Genomic DNA, 22,547 nt, shown 5'->3' with positions numbered 1-22,547 from the left:
TTCCATTCCACATTCTATTCCATTTCATTCCACATTCCATTCCATTCAAATACACATTCCATTCCATTCCACAATCCATTCCACATTCCATTCCATTTCATTACACGTTCCATTCCATTCCATTCCACATTCCATTCCATTCCATTCTACATTGCATTCCGTTCCATTCCACATTGCATTCCATTCCATATTCCTTTCAATTCCATTCCATTTCATTCCAAATTCCATTCCATACCATTCCGTACCACTCCACATTTCATTCCATATTCCATTAAACATTTCATTCCGCATTCCATTCCATTCCTTTCCACATTGCATTCCCTTCAATTCCATTCCACATTCCATTCCATTCCATTCCGTATTACTTTCCATTCCATTCCGCATTCCATTCCATTCCAATCCACATTCCTTTCCATTCCATTCCGCATTCCACTCCATTCCAATCCACATTCCATTCCATTCCATTCCGCATTCCATTCCATTCCATTCCGCATTCCATTCCATTCCATTCCATTCCGTTCCACTCCATTCCACATTGCAATCATTTCCATTACTTTCCGCATTCCATTCCATTCCATTCCATGTTCCATTCCATTCCATGTTCCATTCCATTCCATTCCACATTCCATTAAATTCCCTTCCACATTCAGTTCCACTCCATTCCGCATTCCGTTACATTCCATTCCCTATTCCCTTACATTTCATTCCATTCCATTCCATTCCATTCCACATTGCATTCACCCCATTCCATTCCACATTCCATTCCATTGCATTCCCTTCAATTTCACATTTTATTCCATGTTCCATTCCGTTTTACATTCCACGTTCCATTCCACGTTCCATTTGACGTTCCATTCCACTCCTTTCCCCTTTCCACTCCATTCCATTCCACGTTCCATTTCATTATATTCCACATTCCATTCCCCATTCCATTTCACATTACATTCTGTATTCCATTTCGCATTCCATTCCATTCCATTCGACATTCCATTCCACATTCCATTCGACATTCCTTTCCATTCCATTCCACATTCCATTCCATTCCACTCCACATTCCATTTCATGCTATTCCATATTCCATTCTATTCCATTCCACATTCCATTCCATTCCATTCCATTCCACATTCCATTTCATTCCATTCCATATTCCATTCCATTCCATTTCTCATTCCATTCCATGCCATTCCACGTTCCATTCCATTCCATTACACATTACATTCCCTTCCATTCCACATAACATTCCATTCCACTCCATACCATTCCACATTCCATTCCATTCCGTTCCACATTCCATTCCATTCCATTCGACATTCCATTCCACATTCCATTCCATTCCATTCCACATTATATTTCATTCTTTTCCATATTCCATTCCATTCCATTCCACATTCCATTCCATTCAATTCCACATTCCATTTCACATTCCATTCACATTCCATTCCATTCCATTCCATTCCACATTCCATTCCATTAAATTCCACATTCCATTCCTTTCCATTCCACATGCAATTGCACATTGCATTCCATTGAATTCCACATTCCATTCCATTCCTTTCCATTCCACATTCCTTTCCAATCCTTTCCACATTCCATTCAATTTCATTCCACACTTGATTCCATTACATTCCATTCCATTCAGCATTCCAATCCACATTCCTTCAATTCCATTCCACACTCCATTCAAAACCATTCCATTCCATTCCATTCCACATTCCATTCAACATTCCATTTCACATTCCATTCCATTCCATTCCACATTCCTTTCCATTCAATTCAATTCAATTTGATTCCACCTTCCATTCCTTTACATTCCATTCCATATTCCATTCCATTCCATTCCACTTTCCATTCCATTCCATTCCACATTCCATTCCATTAAGCATTCCATTTTGTTCCATTCCATATTCCATTGCATTCCATTAGTCATTCCATTCCATTCCACATTGCATTCCATTACACTTGATTTTCCATTCCATTCCATTCCATTCGATATTCCATTCCATTCCATTCCACATTCCATTCCATTACATTCCACATTGCATTACATTCAAAACAATTCCATTCCATTCCATTCCACATTCAGCTCCAGTCCACTTCACATTTCACATTCCATTCCATACCATTCCATTCCACATTCCATTCCATTCCTTTCCATTCCACACTCCATTCCATTCCACTTTCCATTCCATTCCATTCCACATTCTATTGCATTCCATTCCATTCCACATTCCATTTCATTCTTTTCCATATTCCATTCCATTCCATTCCACTTTCCATTCCATTCAATTCCACATTCCATTTCACATTCCATTCACGTTCCATTCCATTCCATTCCACATTCAATTCCACATTCCATTCCACATTCCATTCCATTCCATTCCCCATTCCATTCCATTCCATTCCCCATTCCATTCCATTCCATTCCATTCCACATTCCATTCCATTCCATTCCATTCCACTCCACATTCCATTCGCTTCCTTTCCACATTCCATTCCATTCAATTCCACATTCCATTTCACATTCCATTCCACATTCCATTCCATTCCATTCCACATTCTATTCCTCATTCCATTCCAGAATCCATCCCATATCCCATTCCGTTCCATTCCACATTCCATTCCACATTCCATTCCATTCCATTCCACATTCCATTCAATTCCTTTCCACATTACATTCCAGATTCCATTGCATTCCATTCCACGTTCCATTTCACGTTCCTTTCCAATCCACATTCCATTCCATTCCATTCAGTATTCCATTCCACGTTCCATTCCATTCCATTCAACATTCCATTCCACATTCCATTAAATTCCATTCCACCTTCTCTTCCACATTCCATTCCATTCCATTCCAAATTCCATTCCAACTTCCATTCCATTCGATTCCATTCCACATTCCATTCCATTCCATTCTGTTCCACATTGAATTCAATATCATTCCATTTCACACTCCATTCCATTCCATTCAACATTCCATTCTTTTCCATCCCACATTCCATTCCATTATATTCCACATTCCTTTCAATTCCATTCCACCTTCCATTCCACTCCATTACACATTCAATTCCACATTCCATTCCATTCCACATTCCATTCCACATTCCATTCCACATTCCATTCGATTCTATTCCACTTTCCATTCCACATACTATTCCACATAAGATTCCACATTCCATTCCATTCCATTTCACATTCCATTCCTTTCCATTCCACTTTCCATTCCACATTCCATTCGATTCCATTCCAATTTCCATTCCACATATTATTCCACATTCCATTCCACATTCCAGTCCACATTCTATTCCATTCCAGTCCACAATTCATTCCACTCCATTCTACATTCCATTCAACATTCCATTCCTTTCCATACCAGATTCCATTCCATTCCATTCATCATTCCTTTCCATTCCATTTCTCATTACTTTCCTTTCCATTCCATTCCATATTCCATTCGATTCCACTCCACATTCCCTTCCTTTCCATTCCACATTGCATTCGTTTCCATTCCACATTCCACTCCATTCCATTCCATTCTGCATTTCATTCAACATTCCATTCCACATTCCATTCCATTCCACTCCACATTCCTATCCATTCAATTGCATTCCATTCCTTTCCACATTCCTTTCCATTCCAGTCCATTCCACATTCCATTCCACATTCCAATCCATTCCCTTCCAAATTCCATTCCACTCCATTCCACAATCCATTCCACATTTCATTCCATTCCATTGCACATTCCATTCCATTCCATTCCACGTTCCATTCCATCCCATTCCACATTATACTCAATTCCATTATACTCTCCATTCCATTCCATTCCATTCCATTCCATTCCACATTCAATACCACATTCCATTCCTTTCCATTCCACATTCCATTCAACATTCCATTCCATTCCATTCCACATTCCATTCCATTAAATTCCACATTCCATTCCATTCCATTCCACGTTCAATTGCACATTGCATTCCATTGAATTTCACATTCAATTCCATTCCATTCCTTTCCTATCCACATTCCTTTCCAATCCTTTCCACATTCCATTCAATTTCATTCCACACTTGATTCCATACCATTACATTCTATTCAGCATTCCAATCCACATGCTTTCAATTCCATTCCACACTCCATTCGAAACCATTCCATTCCATTCCATTCCACATTCCATTCAACATTCCATTTCACATTCCATTCCATTCCATTCCACATTCCTTTAAATTCAATTCAATTCAGTTCGATTCCACCTTCCATTTGCTTTCATTCCATTCCATATTCCATTCCATTCCATTCCACTTTCCATTCCATTCCATTCCACATTCCATTTCATTCCATTACGCATTCCATTCTGTTCCATTCCATATTCCATTGCATTCCATTAGTCATTCCATTCCATTCCATTCCACATTGCATTTGATTCCACTTCATTTTCCATTCCATTCCATTCCATTAGATATTCCATTCCATTCCATTCCACATTCCATTCCATTACATTCCACATTGCATTACATTCAGAACAATTCCATTCCATTCCATTCCACATTCAGTTGCAATCCTATTCACATTTCACATTCCATTCCATTCCATTCCTTTCCGCATTCCATTCCATTCCTTCCCATTCCACATTCCATTCCATTCCACTTTCCATTTCATTCCATTCCACATTCCATTCCATTCCATTTCATATTCCATTTCACATTCCATTCCACATTACATTCCATTACATTCAGCATTCTATGCCACATTCAATTCCAGATTCCATGCCACATTGCATTCCATTCCATTCCACTATCCATTCCACATTCCATTCCACATTCCATTCCAAATTCCTTTGCATTCCATTCTACATTCCATTCCACATTCCATTCAATTCCTTTCCACAATACATTCCACATTCCATTCCATTATACGTTCAATTCCACATTGCTTTCCACGTTCCAATCCACGTTTCATTCCATTCCACATTCCATTCCATTCCATTCCACATTCCATTCCATTCCACCTTTCATTCCATTCCATTCCACTTTCCATTCCACATTCCATTCCACTTTCTATTCCAAATTCCATTACATTCTATTCCACATTCCATTACACCTTCCATTCCATTTGATTAAATTCCACATTAAATTCTATTCCTTTCTATACCACATTCCATTCCATTTCGTTGCATTCCACATTCCGTTCCTTTCCATTCAACATTCCATTCTTTTCCATCCCACATTCCTTTCCATTACATTCCACATTCCTTTGGATTCCATTACAAATTCCATTCCTCTCCTTTCCACATTCAATTCCACATTCAATTCCATTCCATTCCACAATCCATTCCATTCCATTCCTTTATACATTCCATTCCACACCATTCCACATTCCATTCCATTACATTCCACATTCCATTCCATTTCATTCCACACTCCAATTCACATTCCATTCCAAATTCCATTCCATTACATTCCATATTCTATTCCACTTTACATTCCACATTCTATTCCACATTCCATTCCACATTCCATTCCATTCCATTGCACATTTCATTCCATTCCACATTCCATTCCATTCCATTCCATTCCACATTCCATTCCATTCCATTCCATTCCATTCCATTCCATTCCACATTCCTTTCAAATACAGCCAACATTCCTTTCCACATTTCATTCCATTCCATTTTACATTCCTATCCGTTCCATTACTTATTCCATTCCATTCCATTCCATTCCACTTTCTGTTCCATTTCATTCCACATTCCATTCCATTCCAATCCTCATTCCATTCCATTCCACAGTCCATTCCACATTCCATTCCATTTCATTCCACATTCCATTCCATTCCATTCCACATTCCATTCCATTCCATTCCACATTCCATTCCATTCCATTCCACATTCCATTCCATTCCATTCTACATTGCATTCCATTCCATTCCACATTCCATACCATTCCATATTCCTCTCAATTTCATTCCAAATTCCATTCCATTCCATTCCGTTCCATTCCACATTTCATTCTACATTCCATTCCACATTCCATTCCACATTCCATTCCTTTCCATTCCATTCCACTCCATTCCACATTCCATTCCATTGCATTCCACATTCCATTCCATTCCATTCCACATTCCATTCCATTCCATTCCGCGTTCCATTCCATTCCAATCCGCATTCCATTCCATTCTCTTCCGCATTCCATTCCATTTCATTCCGTACCAATCCATTCCACATTGCAATCATTTCCATTACGTTCCGCATTCCATTCCATTCCATTCCTTGTTCCATTCCATTCCATTCCATGTTGCATTCCATTCCATTCCAGGTTCCATTACTTTCCATTCCAAGTTCCCTTCCATTCCATTCCACATTCCATTAAATACCATTCCATATTCCATTCCAATCCATTCTGCCTTCCGTTACATTCCATTCTGTATTCCCTTACATTTCATTCCATTCCGTTCCATTCCATTCCACATTGCATTCCACCCCATTCCATTCCACATTCCATTCCATTCCATTCCTTTCCATTTCAAATTCCATTCCATGTTGCATTCCACTTTCTATTCCACGTTCCATTCCACGTTCCATCTGACGTTCCATTCCACCCTTTTCCACTTTCCACTCCATTGCATTCCACGTTCCATTTCATTCCATTCCACATTCCATTCACCATTCCATTTCACATTCCATTCTGCATTCCATTTCGCATTCCGTTCCTTTCCATTCCTTTCCATTCCACATTATATTCCATTCCAAACCATATTCCATTCCATTCTATTCCACTTTTCATTCCATTCCACATTCCATTCCATTCCACTTCCCATTCCATTCCAATCCACATTCCACTACACTTAATTCCACATTCCATTCCACATTCCATTCATTTCCATTCAACATTCCATTCCACATTCCATTCCACATTAAATTCCGTTCAATTCCACATTCCATTCCATTCCATTCCACATGGCATTCCAAATTCCATTCCATTCCATTCAGATTCCATTCCACGATCCACTCCATTCCGCATTTCATTCCACATTCCATTCCATTCCACATTCCATTCCACATTCCATTCTTTCCATTCAACATTCAATTCCACATTCCATTCCACATTAAATTCCGTTCAATTCCACATTCCATTCCATTCCATTCCACATGGCATTCGAAATTCCCTTGCATTCCATTCAGATTCCATTCCACTATCCACTCCATTCCGCATTTCATTCCACATTCCATTCCATTCCATTCCACATTCCTTTCCACATTTCAATCTATTCCATTTCACATTTCATTCTATTCCATTCCACATTCAATTGCATTCCGTTCCATTCCACATTCCATTCCACATTCCATTCTATTCCATTCCACATTCCATTCCATTCCATTCCATATTCCATTCCATTTAATTCTATTCAATTCCACATTCCGTTCCACATTCCATTCCATTCCATTACACATTCAATTCAATTCCTTTTCACATTGCATTCCAGTCCATTCCACATTGCATTCCATTCCATTCCATTTCACAGTCCATTCCATTCCATTCCAGATTCAATTCCATTCCATTCCACATTTCATTCCATTCCATTCCATTCCAAATTCCATTCAATTCCATTCCACATTCCATTCCTTTCAATTCCATTCCATTTCACATTCCATTCCATTCCATTTCACATTCCATTCCATGTTCCATTCCACTTTCCATTCCACTTTGAATTCCTCGTTGCATTTGACGTTCCATTCCACTCCTTTCCACTTTCCACTCCATTCCCCTGCACGTTCCATTTCATTCCATTCCACATTCCATTCCCCATTCCATTTTACATTCCATTCCGCATTCCATTTCGCATTCCATTCCATTCTATTCCTTTCCATTCCACATTATATTCCATTCCAAACCATATTCCATTCCATTCTATTCCACGTTTCATTCCATTCCACATTCCATTCCATTCCACTTCCCATTCCATTCCACTCCACATTCCATTACATTAGATTCCACATTCCATTCCACTTTCCTTTCAATTCCATTCCAGTTTCCCTTCCACATTCCATTCAACATTCCATTCTATTCCATTCCACATTGCATTCCATTCCATTCCATATTGCATTCCAAATTCCATTCCATTCCATTCACATTCCATTCCACGATCCACACGATTCCACATTTCCTTCCACATTCCATTCCATTCCATTTCACATTCTTTCCACATTCCATTCTCTTGTGTTCCACATTCAATTGCATTCTGTTCCATTCCACATTCCATTCCACATTCCATTCAATTCCATTCCACATTCCATTCCATTCAATTCCATTCCATTCCATTCCATTACATATTCCATTCCACATTCCATTCCATTACATATTCCATTCCACATTCCATTCCATTCCATGCCACTTTCCATTCCATTCCATTCCGCATAAAATTCCATTCCATTCCACACTGCATTCCATTCCATTCCTTTTCACATTCCATTCCATTCCATTCTACATTCAATTCCGTTTCATTCCAAATTCCATTGTTTTCCATTCCACATTGCCTTCCATTCCATTCCATTCCACATTCCATTCCATTCCATTTGACAACCCATTCCACATTGCATTCAATTGCATTCCACATTCCTTTCCATTCCATTGCATATTCCATTCCACTTTCCATTCCATTCCATTCCGAATTCCATCCCATTCCAATCCATTCCGTTCCTGATTCCTTTCCATTCTGTTACACATTCTATTCCACATTCCATTCCATTCAATTCCACATTCCATTCCACTTTCCATTCCATTCCATTCCACGTTCCATTCCATTCTATTCCATTCTACGTTCCATTCCACGTTCCATTCCACATTCCATTCCACTTTCCATTCCAGGTTCCATTCCACGTTCAATTCCAAGTTCCATTCCACGTTCCATTCCATTCCATTCCGCGTTCCATTCCACATTGCATTCCTCTTTCCATTCCATATTCCCTTCCACATTCCATTCAACATTCCTTTCCTCATTCCACTCTGTTCCATTCCACATTCTTTTCCACATTGTATTCCTTATTCCATTCCGCATTCCATTCCGTTCCATTCTATGTTCCATTCTACATTCCATTCCATCGAATTCCACGTTCCATTGACTTCCAATCAACGTTCCATTCCACATTACATTCCACATTCGATTCCACAGTCAGTTCCATTCCATTCCATTCCATTCCATTCCATTCCACGTTCCATTCAACATTCCATACCACATTCAATTCCATTCCATTCCACAATGCATTCCACATTCCTTTCCACATTCCATTCCACATTCCATTCCATTCCATTCCATTCCATTCCATTCCACATTCCAATCCACATTCCATTCCACATTCCATTCCATTCCATTCCATTCCATTCCACATTCCAATCCACATTCCATTCCACATTCCATTCCATTCCATTCCAGGTTCCATTCCACATTCCATTCCTCATTCCATTCCATGTCCCTTTCCATTCCATTCCACGTTTCCTTCCACTTTCCATTCCATTCCATTCCAAGTTCCATTCCACATTCCATTGCAGTTTCCATTCCATGTTCCATTCCACATTTCATTCCACGTTCCATTACACGTTCCATTCAACGTTCCATTCCATTCCATTCCACGATCCTTTCCACATTGCATTCCATTCCATTCCAGTTTCCTTTCCAGATTCCATTCCACCTTCCATTCCACGTTCCATTCCACATTGCCTTCCATTCCACGTTCCATTTCACGTTCCATTGCAAATTCCATTCCACATTGCACTGCGTTCCATTACACGTGCCACTCCACATTGCATTCCACATTCCATTCCACATTCCATTCTATTCCACATTTCATTGAATCCCATTCAACATTCCATTCCGCATTCCATTCCATTCCATTCCACGTTATATTCCATGTTACATTCCGTTCCATTCCACATTCCATTCCACATTCCAAACCATTCCATTACATATTCGAATCCATTCCATTCCACATTCCATTCTCATTCCATTCCACGTTCAATTCTGTTTCATTCCACGCTCCATTCCACCTTCCATTCCGTGTTCCATTCCAAGTTCCATTCCACGATCCATTCCATTCCATTCCACGTTCCATTCCACGTTCCACTCCATATTTCATTCCACATTACATTAAACATTCCATTCCACATTCCATTCCATTCCATTCAACATTGCATTGCTTTGTAGTCCACATTAGTTTCCACATTCCATTCAATTCCATTTAAACATTCCCTTCCATTCCATTCCACATTCCATTCCACCTTCCATTCCTTTCAACATTCCATTCCACATTCCTTTCCATACTCCAGTCCATACCATGGCACATTCCATTCCACATTCCGTTATACTCCATTTCACATTCCATTCCACATTCCATTCCATTCCCAATTCCATTCCACATTCCATTCCATTTCATTCCTTTCCAAATTCCATTCCACATTCCATTCCATTGCATTCCACATTCCATTCCTCATGATATTCCACTTTCCTTTCCACATTCCATTCCACATTGCATTCCATTCCTATCCACGTTCCATTCCACATTGCATTCCACATACCATTCAAAGTTTCCATTCCATTCCATTCCACGTTCCATTCCACTTTCCATTCCATTCCATTCCACGTTCCTGTCCACATTCAATTGTGCATTCCATACCAAGTTATATTCCACATTCCCTTCCACGTTCCATTCCACGTTCCATTGCAAGTTCCATTCCATTAAAGTTCCATTACACTTTTCTTTCCATTCCATTTCACGTTCCATTCCACATTACATTCAACACTCTATTCCACGTTCCATTCCACATTTCATTGAACATTCCATTCCATGTTCCATTACAAATTCCATTCGACATACCATTCCACGTTCCATTCCATGTCCCATTCACGTTCCATTCCATGTTCCATTCCACGTTCCATTCCATTCCATTCCACGATCCATTCCACATTCCATTCCACGTTCCGTTCCATTGCTTTCCACATTCCATTCTAATATATTCCACATTCCATTCCACATTCCATTCCATTCCATTCCACATTACATTCCACATTCAATTCCATTCCATTCCACATTCCATTCCATATTCCATTCCATTCCATTCCACATTCCATTCCATGTTCCATTCAATTCCATTCCTCTCTCCGTTCCAACTACCATTCCATAATCCATTCCAAGTTCCATTCCATTCCATTCAACGTTCCATTAAATGTTTCACTCCTCATTTCATTCCACATTCCATTAAACATTCAATTCCACATTCCCTTACCTTCCATTCCACTTTGCATTCCATTGCAGTCCACATTCCATTACACATTCCATTCCACTCCATTTTAACATTCCATTCCATGCCATTCCACCTCCTATTACACATTCCATTCCATTCCACTTTCCATTCAACATTCCATTCCAAACTCAAATCCACACTATTCGACATTCCATTCCACATTCCTTTACATTGCATTGCACATTCCATTCCACTTTCTATTCCACCTTCAATTCCACATTCTATTTCACAAATCAGTTCATTCAATTCCATTCCAAATTCCATTCCACCTAGCATTCCATTGCATTCCACATTCCATTCCACATTCAATTCCACATTCCCTTCCAAATTCCATTCCATTCCATTCTACGTTCCATTCCACGATCCATTCCACATTCCATTCAACATTCCATTCAACATACCATACCATTCCATTCCAAGTTCCATTCCTCTTTCCATTGCATTACATTTCACTTTCCATTCCACTTTACATTGCATTCCATTCCACGTTCCATTCCACATTACATTCCACATTCCATTCCATTTCATTCCACATTCCATTCCACATTTCATTCCACATTGCATTCCACATTCCATTTCACATTCCATTCCATTCTTTTCCACATTCCATTCCTTTCCATTCCACATCCCATCCACATTCCATTCCACCTTCCATTCCATTCCATTCCACATTACATACCACATTCCATTCCATTCCATTTGACGTTCCATTCCATTACATTCCACAATCCATTCCATATTCCATTCCACGTTCCATTTCATTCCATTCCACGTTCCATTCCACTTTCCTTTCCACAATCCATTCCACTTTCCATTCGACGTTCCATTCCATTAAATTCCAGGTTCCATTCCAACTTCCATTCCATTCCATTTCACACTCCATTCCATTCCATTCAACATTCCAGTCCAGTACATTCCACATTGCTTTCCACGTTCCATTCCACGTTACATTTTGAAATCCATTCCATTCCATTCCATCCTGGATTCCATTCCATTCCATTCCACATTCTATTCCACATTCCATTCCATTCCATTCCACATTCCATTCAACATTCCATTGCATTCCACTCAATATTCTACTCCGTTCCATTCCACATTCCCTTCTTTTCCATTCCACGTTATATTCCACATTCCATTCCAACTTCCATTCCACATTCCATTCAATTTGATTCCAAATTCCATTCCATTCCATTGCACATTTCATTCCACTTTCCATTCCATTATATTCCACGTTCCATTCCACATTCCATTTCCCATGTCATTCAACTTTCCATGCCCCTTGCCATTTCCATTTCCATGTTCCATTCCATTCAATTCCCCTTTCCATTCCACGTTCAATTCCACGTTCCATTCCTTTCCATTCCTCATTCCTTTCCATTCCATTTCACGTTCCATTCCATTCCATTCGACATTCCATTCCACGTTCCATTCCACATTCCATTGCACGTTCAATTCCATGTTCCATTCCACAGTCCATACCACGTTCCATTCCATTACATTCCATGTTCCATTCTGTTCCATTCCACGTTCCATTCAACATTCCATTCCATTCCATTCCACTTTCCTTTCAACATTCCATTCCAGATTCCATTGCACGTTCCATTCCACTTTCCATTCCATTCCATTCCAGTTTCCATTTCACTCTTCATTCCATTCCACATAGCATTTCACATTACATTCCACATTACACTCCATTCCATTCCAAGTGCCACTCCACATTCCATTCCACTTTCCATTCCATATTCCATTCCATTCCATTCCACATTCCATTCCATTCCATTCCACATTCCATTCCATTCCATTCCACATTCCTTTACATTCCATCCCAGATTCCATTCCGCATTCCATTCCATTCCATTCCACATTCCATTCAATGTTTAATTCCACGTTCCATTCCATTCCATTCAAAGATCTATTACACCTCCCATTTCACTTTCCAATCCATGTTCCATTCCACTCAATTCCACATTGCCTTGCTTTCCATTCCACATTCCCTTCCACATTCCATTCCACATTCCATTACAATCCATTCCACATTCCATTTCACATGCCATTTCACAGTCCATTCCACATTCCGTTAAACGTTCAATTCCATTCCATTCCACGTTCCATTACATTCCATTCCACATTCCATTCCATTCTACATTCCATTACACATTGCCTTGCATTCCATTCCGCATTCCATGCCACATTCCATTACACATTCCTTTCCAATCCATTCCATATTCCATTTCACGTTCCATTCCACAGTCCATTCCACATTCCATTAAACGTTCCATTCCATTCCATTCCACGTTTCACTCCAGTTTACATTCCTTTTAATTCCACGTTCCATTCCCCTTTCCATTTCACAAGCCATTCCAAGATGAATTCTACTTTCCATTCCACGTTCCATGCCATGTACTATTCGAAGATCCATTCCATTCCATTCCACGTTACATTCAACATTCTATTCCATCCCATTCCACGTTCCATTCCATTCCATTCCATGTTCCATTTCACATTCCTTTCCACATTCCATTCCGTTCAATTCCACATTCCTTTCCACATTCCTTTCCACATTCCACTCCATTTCATTCCATTCCACATTCCATTTCACGCTCCATTCCACTTTCCATTGCATTCTATTCCACATTCCATTCCACATTAAATTCAATTCCATTCCACGTTTCATTCCACATTCCATGCCACATTCCATTTCATTCCTTTCCAGTTTCCATTACACTATCCATTCCATTCGATTCCACGTGCAATTCCACGTTCCATTCCACGTTCCATTCCACTTTCCATTCCATTCCATTAAACGTTCCATTCGACATTCCATTGCACAATCCATTCCACGTTCCATTTCATGGCATTCCACGTTCCATTCCACATTCCATTGTATTTTACATTCCAAGTTCCATTCCACATTACTTTCCACGTTCCATTCCAATTTCCTTTCCATTCCATTCCGTGTTCCATTCCACATTCCATTGCACATTCCACTCCACCTCACATTCCACATTCCATTCCACGTTCCGTTCCACATTCCTTTCCATGATCCATTCCAATCCATTACACGTTCCATTCCACATTCTATTCCATTCAATTCCGAGATCCAATCCACATTTCATTCCACATTAGATTCCAGATTCCATTCCACATTCTCTTCCACTTTCCATCCCATATTGCATTCCACATTCCCTCTCACATTCCATTCCGTTTCATTCCAGTTTCCATTCCATATTCCATTGCATTCCATTCCACATCCCATACCACATTGCATTCCATATTCCATAACAGTACATTCAACATTCCATGCCGCATTACATTACATTCCATTCCACGTTCCATTCCATTACATTTCACATTCCATTCCACATTCAATTACACGTCCCATTCTACGTTACATTAGAGGTTCCATTACACGTTACATTCCACGTTCCATTCCATTCCATTCCACGTTACATTTCATATTCCCTTCCATTCCTTTCCGTGGAAGGAAAAGTGGAATACAATGTGGAATGGGATGGAATAGAATGTGGAATGGAATGGGATGGAATATGGAATGAAATCGAATGTGGAATGGAATGGAATGGAATGTGGAATGCAATAGAATGGAATGTGCAGTGGGGTGGAATGGAATGTGGAATGGAATGGAATGGAAAGGAAAGGAATGTGGAATGGAATGGAATGGAATGCAATGTGGAATTAAATGGAATGGAAAGTGGAATGAAATGGAATGGAATGGGGAATGGAATGCAAAAGAATGTGGAATGGAATGGAATGGAATATAGAATGGAATGGAACGTTAGGTGGAATGGTATGTGGAATGGAATGCAATAGAGTATGGAACAGAATGGAATCGAATGTGCAATTGAATGGAATGGAATGAGATATGGAATGTGGATGGGAATGTGGAATGGAATGCAATGGAATGTGGAATGGTATGTGCAATGGAATGGAATGGAATGTGCAATGGAATGGAATGGAATGTGGAATGGAATGGAATGGAATGTGGAATGTAATGTGGAATTTAATGGAATGGAATGTGGAATGGAATGGAATGGAATTTCGAATGTAACGTGGAATTTAATGGAATCAAATGAGGAATGGAATGTGATATGGAATGGAATGCGGAATGGAATGGAATGCGGAATGGAATGGAATGGAATGGAATGGAATGGAATGGAATGGAATGAGGAGTGGAGTGGAATGGAATGGAATGGAATGTGGAATGGAACTTAAAATGGAAAGCAATTGATTGTGGAATGGAATGGAATGGAATGGAATGTGGAATGGAGTGGAAAGGAATGGACTGGAATTTGGAGTGGAATGGAATGGAATGAAGAATGCAATGTGGAATGCAATGGAATGGAATGGAATGCAATCTGGAATGGAATGTGTAATGGAATGTGAAATGTAGTGGAATGGAATGTGGAATGGAATGGAATGGAACGTGGAATGGAATGGAATGGAACATGGAATGGAATGTGGAAAGGAATTTGCAATGGAATGCAATGAGTAATGGAATGGGATGGAATCTGGAATGAAATGTGGAATGGAATGGAATGGAGTGTAATATGGAATGGAATGTTGAATGGAATGGAATGGAATGGAATGTGGACTCGTATGGAAGTGAATGGAGTGGACTGTGGAATGGAACGGAATGGAATGTGAAATGGCATCGAATGGAATATGGAATGGAACGTGGAATGGAATGGAATGGAATCTGGAATGGAATGTGGAATGGAATGGAATGGAATGTGGAAGGGAATGTGGAATGGAATGGAATGGAATGTGAAATGGAATGGAATGGCATGGAATGTAGAATGGAATGTGCAATGAAATGGCATGGAATGTGGAATGGAATGGAATTGAATGTGGAATGGAATGGAATAGGATGTGGAATGGAATGTGGAATGGAATGCGGAATGGAATGGAATGAAATGTGGAATTGAATGGAATTCGGAATGGAATGGAATGGAATGTGGAATGGAATAAAATGGAATGTGGAATGGAATGGAATTGAATGTGAAATGGAATGGAATGGAAAGTGGAATGGGACATGGAAAGGAACGCGAAATGGTATATGCAATGGAATGTGGAATGGAATGCAATGGAATGTGGAATGGTATACAGAATGCAATATAATGGAATGGAACGTGAAACGGAATGCAATGGAATGTGGAATACAATAGAAAGGAATGTGGAATGGAATGTGGAATGGAATGGAATGTAGAATGGATAGGAATGTGGAAAGGAATGGAAGAGAAAGGGGAATGGAATAGAATGGAATGTGGAATGGGATGTGGAATGGAAGGAAATGGAGAGTGGAATGGAATGGGATGGAATGTGGAATGGAATGTGGACTGGAATGTAGAATGAAAGGAATGGAAAGTGGAATGGAAGGGAATGGAATGTGGAATGGAATGGAATGGAATGTGGAATGGAATGTGAAATGGATTGAGGAATGGAAAGTGGAAAGTAACGTTGAATGGAATGTGGAAAGGAACTTGGAATGCAACGTGGAATGGAACGTGGAATGGAACATGGAATGGAATGTGAAATGGAATTTGGAATGGAATGTGGAATGCAATGGAATGGAATGGAATGGATCGCTATGTGAAATGGAAAGGAATGGAATGTGGATTATAATGGAATGGAATGTGGAAAGGAATGGAATGAAATGCGGAATTTAATGGAATGGAATTTGAAATGGAATGGAACGTGGAATGGAATGGAATGGCACGGAATGGAATTTGAAATGGAATGGAACGTGAAATGGAATGGAATGGAATGGAATGGAATGTGGAAAGGAATGGAATGGAAGGTGGAATTGAATGGAATCGAAATTGGAAAGGAATGGACTGGAATGATATGTGGAATGCAAAGGAATGTAAAATGCAATGGAATGTGGAAAGGAATGCAATGGTATGTGGAATGGAATAAGGAATGGAATGGAACAGAATGGACTGTAATGTGGAATGGAATGGAATGTGAATTGGAATGGAACTGATTGTGGATTGGAACGTGGAAAGGAATGTGGAATGAAATGGAATGGAATGTGAAATGGAATGAGGTGCGGAACGTGGAATGGAATGGAATGGAACTTGGAATGGAACGTGGAATGGAACGCGGAGAGGAAAGTGCAATGGAACATGGAATGGAATGGAAAGGAACGTGGAATGGAACGTGGAATGCAATGGAATGGAATGTGGAATGGAATGGATTGGAATGGAATGGAATGGAATCTGAAATGGAATGGCATTGAATGTGGATTGGAATGGAATGGAATGTGGAATGAAATGGAATGGAATGTGGATGGAAAGTGGAATGGAATGGAAAGGAATGTGGAATGGAATATTAACTGGAATGGAATGGAACATGGAATGGAAATTGGAATGGAATGTGGAATGGAAGTTGAAATGGAACTTGGAAAGGAATACAATGCAATGTGGAATGGAATGGAATGGAATTTAGAATGGAATGTGGAATGCAATGGAATGGAATGTGGAATGGAATGGAAAGGAATTTGAAAGGGAATGGGGAATGGAATTGACTGTAAAGTGGAAAGGAATGGAATGTGTAACGGAAAGAAATGGAATTTTTAGTGGAACGTGGAATGGAATGGAATGGAATGCGGAATGGAATGTGGAATGGAATGGAATGAAATTTGAAATGGAATTTGGAATGGAATGGAATGGAATGTGGAATAGAATGTGGAATGGAATGGAATGGAAAGTGGAATGGAATGTGGAATGGAATGGAAAGGAATGGAATGTGGAATGGAATGTGGAATGGAGTGGAAGGTAATGTGGAATGGAAAGGAATGAAACGTGAAATGGAATGGAATGGAATGTGGAATGGAAAGTTTAATGGAATGGAATGAAAGGTGGAATAGAATGGAATAGAAGGTGGAATGAAATGCAATGCAATGTGGAATGGAATGGAATGGAATGCAATGGAACGTGGAATGGAATGGAATGGAATTTGAAATGGAATGGAATTGAATGTGGACTGGAATGGAATGGAATGTGGAATGAAATGGAATGGAATGTGGATGGAAAGTGGAATGGAATGGAAAGGAATGTGGAATGGAATATTAACTGGAATGGAATGGAACATGGAATGGAAATTGGAATGGAATGTGGAATGGAAGGTGAAATGGAACTTGGAAAGGAATACAATGCAATGTGGAATGGAATGGAATGGAATTTAGAATGGAATGTGGAATGCAATGGAATGGAATGTAGAATGGAATGGAAAGGAATTTGAAACGGAATGGGGAATGGAATTGAATGTAAAGTGGAAAGGAATGGAATGTGTAACGGAATGAAATGGAATTTTTAGTGGAACGTGGAATGGAATGGAATGGAATGCGGAATGGAATGTGGAATGGAATGGAATGAAATTTGAAATGGAATTTGGAATGGAATGGAATGGAATGTGGAATAGAATGTGGAATGGAATGGAATGGAAAGTGGAATGGAATGTGGAATGGAATGGAAAGGAATGGAATGTGGAATGGAATGTGGAATGGAGTGGAAGGTAATGTGGAATGGAAAGGATCGAAACGTGAAATGGAATGGAATGGAATGTGGAATGGAATGTTTAATGGAATGGAATGGAAGGTGGAATAGAATGGAATAGAAGGTGGAATGAAATGCAATGCAATGTGGAATGGAATGGAATGGAATGCAATGGAACATGGAATGGAATGGAATGGAATTTGTAATGGAATGAAGAATGGAATGGAATAGAATGCAATTGAATGTGGAATGAAATAAAATGGAATGTGTAATTGAATGCAATTTAATGTGGAATGGAATGTGGAATGGAATGTGGAATGGAAAGGAAAGTGTAATGGAATTGAATACAAAGTGGAAAGGAATGTGGAATGGAATGTGGAATGCAGTGGAATGGAATGTTTCATGGAACGTGGAATGGAATGGAATGTGGAAAGGAAAGGAGTAGAATGTGTAATAGAATGTGGAATGGAAGGTGGAATGGAATGGAATGGAGTGTGGAATGGAATCTGGAATGGAATGTGGAATGGAATGGAATGTGGAATGGAATGGAATGAAATGCAATGGAATGTGGAATGAAATGTAGAATGGAAAGGGGAATGGAATGAAATGGAGTGTGGAATCGAATGTGGAGTGGAATGGAATGGAATTTGGAAAGGAAAATAATGGAATGTGGAATATTTTGGAATGTGGAATGGAATGAAATGTGGAATGGAATGAAATAGAATGTGGAATGGCATGCAATGGAAAGAAACTTGAAATGAAATGGAATGAAATTTGGAATGGAATGTAGAATAGAAGGTGGAATGGAAAGTGGAATGGATCACGGAAGAGAATGTGCAATTGAATGTGGAATGGAATGAGGAATGGAATGGAAAGGAATGTGGAATGGAAGGGAATGGAATGTGGAAAGGAAGGGAATGGAATGGGATGCAATGTGGAATGAAATGGAATGGAACCTGGAATGGAATATGGAAAGGAATGGAAAGGAATATGTAATGCAATGGAATGGAATATGGAATGGAATATGGAATGGAATGGAATGGAACGTGGAATGGAACTTGAAATGGAATGGAATGGAATGGAAAGTGTAATGGAAGATAATGGAATGTGGAATGGATCTTGGAATGGAATAGAATGGAACGTGGAATGGAAAGGAACGGAATGTGAAATGCAACGTGGAATGGAATGGAATGGAAAGTGCAATAGAATGGAATGGAACGTGAAGTGGAATTGAATGGAATTTGGAATGTAATGGAATTGAAGTGGAATTCAATGGAATGTAATGTGGAATGGAATGGAATGGAATGGAATCTGGAATGGAATGGAATGGAATGTGGAATGGAATGTGGAATGGAATGTGGAATGGGACATGGTATGGAACGTGGAACGGAATGGAATGGAACGTGGAATGGATTGTGGTATGGACGGAATGGAATGTGGAATGGAATGATTAATGCAATGGAATGGAATGTTGAATGGAATGGAAAGTTTAATGGAATGGAATGGAATGTGGAATGGAATGGAATGGAATGTTGAATGGAATGTGGAATGTATTGTGGAATGGAAAGTGAAATGGAATGGAATGGAATGTGTAATGCAACGTGCAATGGAATGTGGAATGTAACATGGAATGGAAAATGGAATGGAACGTGGAATGGAATGGAATGGAAAGTGGAAAGGAACGTGGAATGGAATTTGTAATGGAATTGAATGCATTGTGGAATGTAATGCAATGGAAAGTGGAATAGAATGGAATAGAACGTGGAATGGAACGTGGATTGGAACATGGAATGGAACATGGAATGTAATGTGTAATGGAAAGGAATGGAATGTAGAGTCGAATTGAATGGAAAGGAAAGTGCAATGGAAAGTGAAAGGAAATGGAATGGAATGTGGAATCAAATGGAATTGATTGTGGAAGGGAACGTGGAATGGAATGGAATGGAACGTAAAATGGAACATGGAATGGAATGTGGAATGGGACGTGGAATGGAATGGAATGTGGAATGGAATGTGTAACGGAATTGAATGGAATGTAGAATTTAACGTGGAATGGAATTTAATGGAATGTGGAATGGAATGTGGAATGGAATGAAGAATGGAAAGTGCAGTGGAATGCTGAAAGCAATGTGGAATGGAATGGAATGGAACGCGGAATGAAATGTGGAATGAACTCTGGAATGGAACGTGAAATGGTGCGTGTAATAGATTGGAATGGAATGTGCAATGGAATGTGCCATGGAATGTGGAATGTAATGCAAGGAAATGTGCAATGGAATGTGGAAAGGTATGGAATGGAATGTGCAATGGAATGTAATGGAATGTGTAGTGGAATGTGGCATGGACTGTAATGGATTGTGGAATACAACGGAATGGAATGTGGATGGAATATGGAATAGAAAGTGGAATGGAATGGAATGGAATGTGCAATGGAATGTGGAATGAATTGAATGGAACATGGAATGGAACTTGGAATGGAACGTGGAAAGGAACGTGGAATGGAACTTGGAATGGAACATGGAATGGAACATGGAATGGAACATGGAATGGAATGTGGAATGCAGCGTGAAATGGAATGAAAAATGGAAAGTGGAACGGAACGTGGAATGTAATGGAACAGAACCTGGAATGGGATAGAATGGAGTGCAGCGTGGAATGGAATGGAATGGAACATGAAACGGAACATGGAATGTAACGAGGAATGGAATGTGGAATGGAACGTGGAATGGAATGTTGAATGTAACGTGGAATGGAATGTGCAGTGGAATGTGGAACCGAACGTGGTAAGGAAAGAAATGGAAAGTGGAGTGGAACTTGGAATGGAATGGAATGGAACGTGGAATGGATTGTGCAATGGACAGTGGAATGGAAAGTGAATCGGAACGTGGAATGGATGGGAATGGAATATGGAATGGAAAGTGGAAAGGAATGTGGAATGGAAAGCAAGGCCATGTGGAATGGAAAGTAGAATGGAATGAAATGCTACGTGGAGTGGAATGGAATGGAACGTGGAATGAAATGGAATGGAACGTGTAATGGAAAGTGAAATGGAATGGAACGGAACGTGTAATGGAGAGTGGATTGGAAAACGGTATGCAACGTGGAAAGGAAAGTGGAATGGAATGGAATGCAATGTTGAATGGAATGGAATGGAATGTGGAATGGAATGGAATGGAATATAGAATGCAACGTGGAAGGGAATGGAATGGAATGTGGAATGGAACGTGGAATGGAACCTCTAATGGAACGGAGAATGGAACATGGAATGGAATGGAACGTGTAATGCAAAGTAGAATGGAAAGTGAAATGGAATGGAACGTAACGTGGAATGGAATGGAAGAGAACGTGGAATGGAATGGAATGGAACAGAGAATGGAATGTGGAATGGAATGTAGAAGGAAACGTGGAATGGAAAGTGGAATGGAACATGGAATGGGAAATAGAATGTAATGTGCAATGGAAAGGAACAGAATGTGGAATGCAATGGAATGGAATATGGAATGGAAAGGAATGGAATGTCAAATATAATTTGGAATGGAATGGAAAGGAATTCAGAATGGAATGGAATGGAATGGAATGTGGAATGGAGAGTGGAAAAGAATGTGGAATGGAATGTGGAATGTAACGTGGAATGGAATGGAACGGAATGTGGAATGCAATGTGGAATGTTATGGAATGGAGTGTGGAATGGAATCTGCAGTGGAATGTTGAATGCAATGTGGAATGGAACGGAAGGTAGAATGGA

The sequence above is a fragment of the Pongo pygmaeus genome, chromosome 22, assembly GCF_028885625.2.
Source record: "Pongo pygmaeus isolate AG05252 chromosome 22, NHGRI_mPonPyg2-v2.0_pri, whole genome shotgun sequence".
NCBI classification, from domain to species: domain Eukaryota; kingdom Metazoa; phylum Chordata; class Mammalia; order Primates; family Hominidae; genus Pongo; species Pongo pygmaeus.
The sequence above is the reverse complement of the archived record's forward strand: the minus strand, read 5'-3'. Positions refer to the sequence as shown.